Raw genomic sequence first — 14,532 nt, forward strand, 5'->3', positions numbered from 1 at the left:
TTCCCAAGACGTACCTGACAGAATGATACCCAAGATGTTTACACGAAAATGATTATCAAGATGATCACTCAATAAGAGATTAGTTAGGTCATTTACCCCTACTAGTGTCAATTTCGGAAGATGTACCTCACAGCATGGTACCCAAGTTGTTCACACGAAAGGAATCATAAAGATAATCTCTTAATGTCAAATTAGTAAGATCTTTACTAATGTCAGTTTTCAAAGACGTGCCTAACAGCATGATACCCAAGCTGTTCACTTGAAAAGGATTAGCAAGATAATGTTAAAGACAATATAATAATAAATTAGATAGGACGACTCATTGACAGTTACGTACGACCTACATGATTTTCAATGCGTATATGTTGAAAACTTTTTGTATACTCTTGCTATTATATAAAAAACTCATTTCTCGCCAACAAATACTCTCTTTTTGGCAAAGTAAACCCAATCCTTCCTTGAAAAAAAATAGCCAATTCCTGCCAATATTACCCATTTATTGCCAAAAATTACTAAATTATTGCCAGAAAATACCCAATTATCGTCAGAAAATACCCAATTCTTACCAAAAAATACCCCATTTTTGCAAAAAAATACCCAATTTTTGCCAAAAATAACCAAATTTTCTCAAAAAAACCCAATTCTTAGCAAGAAAAAGCAATTCGTGGCGAAAAATAGACAATTCCAGCCAAAAATACCCCGTTTTTGCTAAAAAAAAAACACCCAATTATTTCCAAAAAACCCAATTCGTGCCGAAAAACACAATTCTGGCCAAAATTGCCCCAATCTTGCCCGATAAATGACCAATTTGAGCTAAAAATACCGAGTTCTATCAGAATATTCTGAAATGTCAGCTAAAATTGAAAGAAAATTAAGCAATTATATCCTAAATTGTTATAATGTTCCAGCATTTTTCCCACGATTTGAGAATTTCACAACCATCTTTAATTCAATAAAGAAAACTCTCAAATGACCGCTTTAATTTTGTTTGGAGGTAAATGATCTCTTGTGAAGTCCTTGATCACAAATTTTTCATGTCATTAGACAAATGGTCACTGAATTGACACAAATACGAAGGGGATTAGCAAGATAATCCTTTATTAACAAATTAGTTGAGTCATTTAAGCTTTCCCATATTACACCTTATTGATATCATTTGCAAAAAACGTACCCAACAGCTTGATACCCACGCTGTTCACACGAAGAGGACTAGCAAGATAATCCCTTATTAGCAAAAGAGTAAAGTCATTTACCCTTTCCCATTTTACAATTTATTATAGACGTACCTTTCCAAAGACGTACCTTTCCAAAGACGTACACTTTCCAAAGACGTACCACACAGCATGATACTCACGCTGTTCAAACGATAGGGATTAGCAAGATAATCATTTAATTACAAACTAGTAAGGCCATTACCTTTTCCCATATTAAACTTTACTAATGTCAATTGCCAAAGATGTACCCAAAAGCTTGATACCCAAGCTGTTCACCCAAAGGGGATCAGCAAGATCATCCCTCAAAAACAAGTTAGTAAGGTCATTTACCCTTTCCCATACTACAGTTTAATAATGTTAATTGCCAAAGATATACCTCACAGCAAGATTATCAAGTTGTTGGAAAAAATACCCAATTTTTCATCAAGAAACCCAACTCTCGCTAAATAATACCCAATTTACATCAAAATTGCCCAATTCTTGCTAAAAAACCAATTCTTCTCAAAAAACCCAATTATTGCCTAAAATCACTCAATTATGCCCAAAGAAACACCCAAATTTCGTCAAAAAATTGCCATTTCTTGAAATTCCTGCAAAAACTTATTTCTTTCCAAAAATACGACATTTTTGCCGACAAACCTACCAAAAAACTTCCAATTCCTCCTTTACTTCCTTCAACGTCTTTTCTTTCAACACTTCATTCAGATTCAGATTACCTTCCTAAAAAGAAAGTTCCAACATCTAAAACACTAGTAACCAATAACAATAAAAATGGATTGCACTAGAGAAACAATAAAAACACAGACTACTAACTTGACATTTCCGAAGGATTTTTGAAGAACTTTAGAGGCGACAAGACATCATCACCTCCACTTAGCCTGATGAAAAAGTTAGCAATTGCTTTCTCTCCAAATTTTTTGTCAAACCATTATGAATTCGAAAAAAAAACAAGGATTTCAAGCTTTGAAAAACCACAAGGTATTTTGTTCCCGTACTCTCGTGACACAAATCACGACGCTGATTAGTGGGTAGAAGACATTTTCTCCAAGCGTTTTGATTCGTTTTCTGAAAGATCAGAAGGCTTCAATTTGCCCAATTCCGAAGACCTTATTCGGCCTTCGAGCCGCGAAAAGTCAAATGACTATGATGACACTCAATCATCTCATCCAAAAATCCATTTCTCGAACTTAAGGTGTTCTCCAATATAAATCTTTAGAGTATGGGCTTATCTGGCTCGCTGGTATTCCTTGCTATATTGTCCTTCACTTGACTAATGAGAAATTCATCATTAGCATCACGTGATTTTACTAAAAAAAAGTAGAAATGAAATAAACATTAAATCAAATTCTACACATCATTCATCGGCTTAACGAAATGTTTTATAATATCTTATTGGCTACGAAGTTTTTTGTTCCTAATTGTTATCGTTTTTAAATAAATTTCATTCTCTCAATATATCCAATATATTTTGAAGATATTTATTTTTTTTCTGTCCCTTAAACTATTCAGTTACCCTTACTCATGGAGGATTCTTATTTTCAGCTTCCAGATTTCACTTTTTGCTCAATTCACCAAATTAATTATCAAAAGTCGTGTTTCCAATTATATCTTTTGGTAGTTTCATTGTTATACGAAATATATATTATAAAATATATATTTCATATAACAATGAATATATATTATAAAACATCCAAAATATAAAAAATATATATTATATGCATACTTTCAATGTTTTCCTATAATAAAAAATGCAAAAACTGTTTATTAGCAGCCTGTATAATATGGGACGAAACTATAAATTTGGAGAAAATTAACCAAAAATTTCCTCACGGAGGACTTATCGCTTATGGAAAACCGCTTTTTTGGTTTTGTATTTTTCTTTGCTAGATTGAAAATTTTTCCATTATATGCTATACTAAACATTTTTGCTGGAGCAATTGCAGCAACTAAAACAAGGTCCAGGATACTGTTACAAAATTTTACCAGCTCATTTTTCGTGGGATATTTAACAGCGTTGATCTTTTGTGTTTTTTTAAACTTTACCATCCTCAAATATTCAAACTGATAGACTGCTAATCAGTTTTTAATAATCTAAAAAAAAATGTCTCGTTGTATTTGATATTAAGCACTTGGAGGAGAAAATTGTTAAGGAGTTCGATGTTTTCAAGAACGGAAATTAACTAGGATACAGTTTCCTCCCACCCAAAGCCTACAAACCTTTTTCTCCAGCAAAATGGAACAATAAAAAACATGGGATTAACTTGAAAATGGAAAACTGGAATACACTGAGTTGTCATCAATATTTCAACAAAATTGTTCACCTGCAACAGAATGATTTGCAAAGTGGTTGGAGATGTGCAATCTCCTCTCAAAATACTTGTGTAAAGATGTGAAGAAGCTCGATGATATTGTTAGACGAAAGATTTCCAAACTTCTCAACAAATTGGATACTGACAGAGATTGTAGCAATTATCCTTATCGACACAAAAAAGCCTTTCATTGTGCAGAGAACAAAGTTTATGCTTACGAACTTAGACTCTTGTTGTTTTTGATAACGTATAATGTTTGTAAATTCTTATTGTATTGTTGATCGTTTTGTAATTAATTGTTTCTACTTTACTTTTTTTTAAATCAGAGAAAAGTCGGATTGGAAGATGGTTAGCTGGGTGCAGATTATGCGGTTGGATTAAAAAAAGCTAGAAATGGACGTTTACAAAAAATAATAGATACGTCTTCTGAAATTAGGAAACAAAAAATCAGTTGAGGACGACACAGTAATATGACTTTTTGAAAATTAATTGAAAAAAAAAATTAAAAATTTTAAAGCTGCAAAATGAAAAAAAGAAAAACCAGAAACAACAATTTCTCTTGAAAACCTTATGTTAAAACAACCTTTTTGATTCATTAAGTAAGACGATTTTTTAAAAATTTACTTGAAAAAATAATCGCATAACAACATTTCAAACTAAAAACAGAAAAATCGAAAAACAAAAAAAATCAAAACAGACTTTTTTTGTTTAAAAATCTAAGTAAAAGCACCAATTTTGAAACAGTAATTATTTTAGTAAAACCACAGTTTTAAAGAATAATTGAACAAAAAATCGCTTAAAACATCAAAAACTAATGAACCGTAATATCGACGATTGAAAAATATCAAAATACACGCATTGTTTTAGAGCTTTATCCAAACAGCTCCATTATTGAATCATTAATTGTTTAAGTAAAACCAGTCTTTAAAAATGTAATTGAACAAAAAATCGCTCAAAAACTTCAAAAACTAAAAAAAAACGAAAAAAAGATAATCAAATAATTATTTTTCTGTTAGAAACCTTAAGTAGAAAACGACATTTTCGAATTAAAATTTATTCAAGAGAACGACATTCTATGAACGCGGAAACTGAAATAAAGCAAGATTCAGTGAGTTATAGTCTAATCACGTCATCTTATGAACAAACGAGTCATACTATCTAATTCATCATTTAAACATTATCTCGCTAATCCCCTTGGAGTGAACAGTTTGGGTATCGTGCTGCGAGGTACGTCTGTTAATTTTACATTAGTAGAGTGTGATATGGGGGAAAAATGACCTTATTAATTTGTTACTAAGAGATTATCTTACTTATCCCCTTCAAGTGAACAATTTGGGTATCATGCTGTGAGTTACATTGCTGAGATTCATACAGGACGAACATAACTGTATATGAATCATCCTATCTAATTAAATAATAAAAAATTATCTATCTAATCTCCTACGTGTTATACCCCAGCTGGTCACACGAAGAGGATTAGCAAAATAATCCCTTAATAACAAAACATTAGGGTCCTTTACTCATTCCCATATTACATTTTAATAATCTCAATTTTCCAAAGACCTACCTCACAGCATGATAACCAAGCTGTTCACACGAAAGTGATTAGCAAAATGATCACTATATATTAAATTAAGTAGTTGATTTACCCTTTACCATAATACACTTTACAAATTTAAAATTTCAAAGACGTACCTCACAGCATGATACCCAAGCTTTTCACTCCAAGGGGATTAGCAAGACATTGTTTAAATGATAAATTAGATAGGATGACTCATTTTTTTACAGGATCACGTGATTAAACTATATGTCACTGAATTTTTCGCTATTTCATTTTCTGCATTCACAAAAAATCGTTTTATTGAATAATTTTTGATTCGAAATTGTCGGTTTTTTACATAACTTCTTTAACAAAAAAATTGCTTATTTGAGTGTCTTTTTTTAAATTTTTTAGTTTTTGGTGTTTTTCAGAGATTTTTTTTATTCAATTAACTTTTTTAAATGTGGTTTCTCTTAAACAATAAATGATTCAAAATCGGAGATATTTACATAAAGTTTTGAACAAAAAGCGTGTATTTTGATTTTTTTTTTAATTTTCGGTTTTACGGTTTTTTGGTTTTTGATGTTTTAAGCGATTTTTTGCACAATTAGTTTTTTAAAATGTGGTTTTACTAAAATAATTATAGATTCAAATATGGCGCTCTTACATAGGGTTTTCAACAAAAGTGTTTAATTTGATTATTTTTATTTTTCAGCCTTACGGTTTCTTAGTTTTTGATGTTTGAAGGGATCTTTTTCACAATTAATTTTTTTAAAATGTGGTTTCACTAAACAAATTAATTATTCAGAATTGGTGCTTTTACATAGAGTTTTAAACAAACAATGTTTTTTTTATTTTTTTAATTTTAGATTTTTTAGTTTTTTAGTTTTTGATGTTTTTAAGCGATAAAATTTCCAAATAAATTTTTAAAAAGCCTGAACTTTTTTAAAATTTTCGAAAAGTCTTACAATTTATTTAATTTGAATTTTCCGATTTTTCTTTTTGCCATTTACCAGTTTTGAAGTTTTTAAGTATTTTTTTAGTTTAATTTAATTTTTAAAATGTCATTTCACTGATTCGTTTGAAACTAATTTTTTTGTTTCCCAAATTCAAAAGCGGTTTTTAATTTTTGTGAAAACGTCCTTTTCTACTTTTTTTATCCAACCATATAATCTGCACCCAGCTAATCATCTTCCAATGGGAGTTTTCTCTGATTTAAAAAAAGTAAAACAAAAACAATCAATTGCAGAATGATCACATGTACAATTAGAAAATCCAAACATTATATGTCAAAAAAATCAAGAGTCCATATTCCGTAAGCATAAGCTTTCTTCTCTGCACAATTAAATTTTTTTTGTGTCGATTCAGATAGTTGCTACAATCCCAGTCAGTATCCATTTTGTTGAAAAGTTTGGAAACTTTTGGACAGCCAAGATCCTCTAGATTCTCCACATCTAGACAAGTAATTTGAGAGGAGATTACGGTTCTCCGACCCATTTTGCAATGAATTTTCTTGTAAGTGAGCAACGTTGGTCAAAAATTGACGACAACTCAATGTATTCAAGTTTTCCATTGTTCCACTTAATCCCATGTGATTTTTATTGTTCCACTCTGCTTGAGAAGTAGGTATGCAGTCACTGGGTGGGAGGAAACTGTATCCCAATACAATTCCGTTCTTGAACACACCAAACTCCTTAATTTTTTTCCCTTCCAAGCGTTCAATAGCACATGCAACGAGAGGCATTCTTTTTTCTAGGTTAGATTATTAACAAATGAGTAGCAGTCCGACATTTTTAAAATTTGAAGGTCAAACCTGTTAATTGTCCCGCGAAACATGAAGTGAGAAAATTTGGTAACGTGTAACAGTATCCTGGACCCTTGTCTGTACTTGCTTCAACCGCTCCAGCCGAACCCTGTAGTATAGCATGTAATCAAAAAATTTTCAATCTAGCAAAGAAAAAGTCTAAAGAAGGAATTTCCGTAAGCGATGAGTCTTCCTTGATGAAATTTTAGGTTAACTTCCTCCAAATTTATTCTTTCTTCCCAAATTATACAGGCTGCTAAGAAATAGTTTTTGCGTTTTTCTTTTTAGGGAACATTGAAAGTATGCTTCCGTATCATTTGAATACATTGACAAGAATGAAACTACCAAAAGATATAATTGGAATTACTACTTTTGGTAGTTAATTTTGGTGAATTGGGCAAAAGGTAGGATCTGGAAGCTAAATATTAGAAAACCTGGATGAATAAGGGTAACTGAAAATTGTAATGGGAAAGAAACAATTGACCGAAATATCTTCAAAATATCCTCGATATATCGAGCAACTGACAGTTGTGTAAAAACGATAACAATTGGGAACAAAAAATTCGTAGCCAATATGATCTTATTAAACATTTTGTTAAACCAATGAAAATGGTGTAGAAATTGATTTAATGTTTATGTCATTTCTATTTTTTAGTAAAGTCACGTGATATTAATGATGAGTTTTTCATTGGTCAAGTGAGGGAGAATGTAGCAAAGGATACCATCGAGTTAGATAAGCTTTACTATAAAGATTTATATTGGAGATCACCTGTAGTTCAATAAAGGGTTATTTGGATGAGACACATTTTTTTTGCAGCACTTGTGAAGATATATTCTGTCTAACTTTTCCTCATAGTTTTTTCAAATAAAGTGTGATCGTGGTTATGATACTTGAATTTCATTATAATAATACGAGAATTGTACATTTTTTGAGATAAATAGCCAATTTTTTCCAACATGAACAAGAAGGTAGCTTCAATAAGCTAAGCACACCAGATGAAAACGCAACGGTCATTACAATATTTGATCCGACATTCGTTTAGAATGTAGATCAAGATGGTAACTAGAAAGGTTCAGCCATCTCATGAGCTAAAGTTAGTATAGCGGACTACAGGTCTGGTTATCAGGGAAGCGAACAAGGAATAAAAGTGCTTTATATCAACCTTTTTGTGAATTTGGGATTTTTGACTTTAAACTGGCGTTTCAGAGAAAAAAAATTGGAAAACTTTTACGCAGATGCAATGAAAGAAATAATCATAAGGGGAAGCTGAGAAGAGAAACCTAAAACCGACCGGGATTTACGTTTTCTGTTCCAAAAAAGGGTCTTGTGTCTGATTTGCAATCATAGGTAAAGATGGTAGCAGAAACGGTTTGAAAAACATTTCCTACAAACTCTACGGTATTTTTTGTCCAAGATTACCCCTCCGGATCCCAACTAAAATCCGTGGACAAGAAACTATGACTTGTAGAACCATTTGCATTCCGTCCGATAATTTTTTTTTTACTTCCACTCTGAAATTCACTGAAAAACTACGTATAAATGCGATCACACTAGCAAGGTTAGCAAAACTAGACAACTCACAGAACAAAAGAAACACTATTTGCGGATCCATGCTTAGCTTGGATTCAATTCTTAACACATAGCGGGTATCTGGAAGTTGCAACTGTCAATATCAATTTTCAGAAATTCATCAGAAGGTGGTCTGGATAAAACTCAAGAATGTAGCTAAAGAAGTGCAAAAACAAAATTTCTGGTTGAAGAGTTTTCTGAAAATATTTACTTTGTCAGGTTTCAGAACAATTTTGCTCAAAAATTTGTCACAATGCGTTATGAGTTGCCATACAAAACATAGAGATCTCATTATTGTGAACTTTGAAGCCTTCAAATGTATCTCTAAGTCCGTTTTCAAAAATTTTATTTGCTAAGACGTATTTTCAACAGTCTTCTTACAAATATTTTGCCACTTATTCCCGTCTCTTTGTAATCATAGAGTGGATCGTAAATTAGAACAGCTTTTCTGTGTTCGTCTGATTTTGTAATAACTAAGGATTTTAATTTCTCGCCTCCTGAAATTACTTTTTTGACCTCTATTCTGAACACCTACAGAATCAAATTGAAAAACATATTATAGTGACATTTGGACACTCACATGCCCAAAAAATTGTAGAAATAAACCAAAATCTGGGTCCGTCATGGCATCGTTTTGTGTTGTACTTAGTTCTAATACAATACATTTCCATTCCATTCGATTTGACAATTTTTTCCATAATTTTCCCTTAAATCTTGGAGGAAAACAATTCTAAAAAGGACTGAAAAATCTCTACCGATTATGATCTCTCAAGTTTCGCTTCCCCAGTGGCAAAACTGACGGACAGGGGTTACAGTCTAAAGTTTCTCGGGTTGCTGTTTGAATTCAGAGAATTATTCTAAAATTTTCAATGTGTTTTGAGGGATTATTTCTATTAATAAATATTTAAGGACAATCCTGACTCACACTCTGATTACCTGTAGACAAAAATAATGCGACTATGGTTGCTTTATACCTTAGTTGCTTAGATAAACAAAATTTGCCAACTGCAAAATGATTTGATCATTTTGCAGTTGGCAAATTTTGTTTATCTCAAAAACTGTGGAATAGAAGATAATTTTGACCTCTGTCAGTACAAAAGAATTTGAAAAACATAAGCTTACCTACATTGTTGCACTTATGAAAAAACTCTATCTATACTTAATGTTTTCAACATTAACAATTATTTGCTGGACTTTACGGGATTATCTCTATTAAGTCATACTTCAAATCCAAACATAAAATCAACAGCCACACGGTCAGATGATTATGGAAACCAACTAAACTCAAGTCACATGCACACACATTTGGCTTCGGAACAGGGACATGCATGCAGCGACAACCTCACCTCACAAATGACTGATATGATAGGGACACATCAAAATTTCAATCCAACAATTTCATATTGAGCTCAATGTTAAGCATGATACAGTTGACTCTGCAATCCATGGCAATGCATGTGACACCAACCGGATTCATATCTAGGGCAAGACGGAATTCATGGCGACCTCTGCGGTATAAAGAAGTTTCATGGCGGCATGAGAATCAAGTATGCTGCCCGCGATCAGGCTGTTAATTCAATAGCAGCGCATTAGCCAACAATTGATACTTTATTTATCAAATTGCTGTATAATAGCCAATTTCGAGATATTTCACGTGCAAATTTTCCCCGATTACCCTGTGGCACCACATAGGAATTCTCGACAGAATTTCACTTCTTTGGTAGCTAATAGTAAAAAAAAGAACACTGAATTACCTGAGAAATTACAGACTAATGTAAAGTTCAAGGCAGTGTATTTTAGGGTAATATGTTACATGAGCAAATATTACAATATTAAGAAAATTATATATTTCAAAAGAAATAAAGCAATTTCTCTCTATACTCAATCATTAAGTACAGTGAGAAATTACATTTACATTAATTACCAATGCAAACAAATCCAAAACTGATTTCATAATTAGAGCTTTTAAGAAGTCACGAAAATTTGAAGCCACGCCTTCAAAACCTTACCAAAACTAAAATTTGTAAAGTTAGCAAAAAACTGTTTAAAGAAAAAATCTCTAAGATTTTTTTTAAGTGTGGAGTAACTGCATAGGCAGAATAACAGAGTTTTTGGTTACTTATTCAAAACATCCATACTTCTTCGGATTACGCTTTTATCGCAGTGTTTGCTCCTAGTAACTGATCGATGAAAAATCTTTCCAGTTCTTTGATGTTTATAGCAGTCAAAGGTAGGTAGCAAGACTCCATTTGGACCATTGAATGCTAGTTTTCGATTAATAATTAAGAAAAAGAGGTAGCAGGTTACTCTGCAGTCAAGCAGGAGGCGAACGGGTAGTATTTTTTGTTGAATCTTAATATCTGTAGATGATCTTGGACCTTAATCTCTGTAGACCTTTTACTGCTCAACTTAATTGCTTTTCTAAGTAACAGGTTAATTGTTATCAACTGTGCTCAATAGGACGGCTGGATAATATAAATGGCTAATTACTAAAGAATTAATCATATCAGGAAGTAGGTTTTTCGTAGGCAGTCTCTCAATTTGTATAATCATTTAATAATTTGGGCTTTTTTCGAGAGTAGATTCTTAACCTCTGTTTGATAGTTGAGTTTATTCTCTATAGTTACACCCACATTTTTCACTTGCGTTGTCTCTTCAATTTTTTGTTCTCCATTTTGTAGTGATTGTGGTTGATTCTCGTTCCCAAATACAATAAATTCAGTTTTGTCTGCACTCAATTTAAGTGCCAGTGGCGTAAAGTAGTCAATTATATCTTCTATTGCTCAAGTGACTTTTTACAAACATCAAGGTCGCAATGTGATGTCAAAGGAACATTATTATCAGAGTATTGGATGATTCCACACGTTTTTAGTTCTAAATCGTTTACATATAGATTCACTAAAAGCGGTACGAGAACTGTACCCCAGGGGACCCATGATGTACTTGAATCCAGTCCGAATTTTTACCGTTCACAACTACTCTTTGCATCTGTTATACTCAATCTTATTGAATAGTTTAGGATTCGTGTTGCGAATATTTTGTCTCAAGAATGTGTTAGCAATTGCAGGGCGAATACACAACAAATTGTGTATTACGAATTCTGATTATTGGAAACGCGGTGCGGATCCACTGCTAAGTTTAACTTAGGATTATGAAGAGCGTTTGCAGAGTAACTTGAATTCAGATTGACTAAATGAAATTATGATTACTTATAATAAACTAGCATGAACAAAATATGAAATAATTTAGTGGACTTAACGGGAATATTAATATAGGTGAATAAATAGAAGTCAAAACTTTTAGTTATAAAACACATGATATAATTATAGACATAGAGGGTAAATAATTTAGTACACATAAAGGTTTCGATATATATTTAGGTATCCTTACGCATCACATTTCCCTCGTGACAAAAAAAATTTTAATGTAATTACAATTTTTTAGAATCAACACAAAACATGAAATTGAATGGGATGAACATAACTTAACCCAAAATGTAGAGGTACTACAATTGTTAAATAATTTTGGAAGCGTAAAGCGAATACGCGTCAAATTCTCAACATGTAAACTGAATACATTATACTGAATAATTTAAATGCACACACAGAAATAAATGGATTCGCAGGGCGAATAATGGAAGAAATTAAAGGCTAACAATTGAAGAGTAACTGTAATAAATTAAAAGCAAAGTTAACATTAAAATTGGATCAGAGGGGCGGGAACAAGACTAAATAAATGATTGTAGTTTAAGACAGTTTTGCTGAGTTTTTGGACTTAAATTTCATTCTCTACATCCCAAACCGACATTTCCCGTTCTTGCTCATATTCAAAATATCTAACTCTGGGGTCCGGTGGTGAAACTTGCCCCAATTGTTAGTCGGGTCGGGGTGGTGACGGGATTCTTGATTGTTCGGCAGTTTGAATAAGAGCTACCACTGAATCTGTTTGTTTTGATATTTTCTTATCTTTTTTATTCTTGCGCTTCTTTGGTTGAGCGGAACTTGATGAAGCCAGGGAACTTGTTGGGGAAATGTCTGCATCTGTGAAGCCATAAAATTGGGGTCGATTGCGCTTGCGGCCTTTTGTTTGGTCGTCCTGTGCCTGTGCGGGGGATACTTGTGATGCAGGTGTAGGTGGAGCCGGTACAATCAAAATTAAGGGTTGGTCTTGAGCTGGTACATCTTCGTGCATATCATCTGTGAGAACATTGTGGCGTCTTTTGAGCTGCGGTTTGGTCGGTTTGCGTACTTTTAGCGCACGCGATACATTCGAGTTTACAGATGATACTACCGATGTAGTGTCCCGTTGGCGGTGTCTGATTTTTATTTCGCCCCTCTTCTGTTTCTTAAGATCGTTACTATGTTTCGCGATCTTAAATTCTGTGGTCTTTTCGTAGGGAGCAGGGCGTCGCTGAGCATATACCCACAAATTGGTGGATCTTTCAGCTTTGGTTCCAAATTTTGCGAGATCACTATCTCGAACCTTTACTGGGGCTCTGCCAGGCTCGTTGATGATCGTCGTTGTTCGTGACGACTTTGTAACGAAAGATCCAGGCTTTAGTACTTCGTACAGACCCGCCAACTGTCGTTTTGCTCTTTTATTTTGTGGTAGTTTTCGGGCCTGTTTGACTTTAAGGGACTGTTCTGTTCTTGGTATAGGGTCCGTAATCTACGGATGAGTAATGAAACGGGACTCTTTGTTGTCGGATTCCCGATAGCGCTGACCTGCAACTAAAGAAGCCTGACACATCTTTTGCTCAATTTCGATGTCACTTCTGTTGGCACTGATCCATCCCTTTTCGTCCAGCAAGTCCTCCGCAGAAACTGTTTCAGCATCTAAATAGTGATTAACAATTTTTTCATAAGTTAGATTTTGACTTGATGGAAGTGTGCTAATATTCCTTAAAGGAGTATTTGCAGGACGACCGAAATGAGCTTCAAAAGGTGTTATCTTTGTTGTTTTCTGTTTAGTTAATCGTAAATCAGAGACTATTTGTTTTATTGCTTTAGCTGTGGAAAATGTATCTTTATTTTCGGCTTTCATGCAAGATAAACGTCTTTTAATTGTTTGGATCATTCGCTCCACCAATCCAATAGCTCTATGATCACCGACCGGAGCGTCGAGAATGTCGATATTAGTTTCGTTACAGTAGTTTATAACTTGTTTACCTACAAGACAAGTTGCTTGGTCTAAGCGTATTGTTCGCGGGATTCCATGAGTATATGCATAATCACGAAGAAATTTTACTACATTTACCCCATTAGCATCGTCGAATATTCTAACTGTTGGATATTTTGAATAACGGTCAATACATGTTAAGAAATAAATGTCTTTATCTTTATCATTATTTATCGGACCCCCAAAATCAATCTGTATTTCTTCGTTTGGTTCTTGACAAGCTTTGTGTGGGTGCCATTTAGACTTCGGTATGATAGGTTTCAGATTCTTACCAATATCCGTACACGGGACGCAATCAGATGTTTTTGCTAAAATTTCCCTATGCATGTAGGGCCACCATGCATATTGAGAAAGGGAGATCATCCCCCAACTACCCGTGTGCGTCATGTGGATGGATTCGAGCACCGCCTCCTTAATAGAGTTTGGAATGGCCACGCGTTGATCAACACACAGACACCCAGATTTCACATGTAAGTCCTTACAAAAGGAGTGGTTGTATGTGCTCACTTCTTTACAACGGGCCTCATCATCCTGCAGTACACAATCGCGGATCTCTTTCAACACCGCGTCTTTGCTAGTGAGGACCGCCAGGAAAGATTTGGTGAAGAGCTGGTTGAGGTTATTTTCAAATACCTCTTCCCGGGAGAGCTCGATGTCATATTCCTCGGGTGATGATGATGCTTGGGTGTTGCTGGGTCCGGCTCTTGTAGATGAGATGGTGGTAGATTGGGTACGGAATGTCAGTCTTGGGGTGTGTGGTGAAGTAGGTGGATTGTTTTGTGGTGCCTTTTTTGCTGACATTTTGATGTGGAGTATTTGCTGTGTGGAGCTAGCTATCAAATGGCAATTAGAATTTTGCGACTGGATTCGCGATGCGAGTGTGTTATCAGATTTAAGCAATTGATTTGCACGGCAAT

This window comes from Convolutriloba macropyga, chromosome 11 (genome assembly GCF_964194025.1).
Source record: "Convolutriloba macropyga chromosome 11, txConMacr16.3, whole genome shotgun sequence".
Classification (NCBI taxonomy): domain Eukaryota; kingdom Metazoa; phylum Xenacoelomorpha; order Acoela; family Convolutidae; genus Convolutriloba; species Convolutriloba macropyga.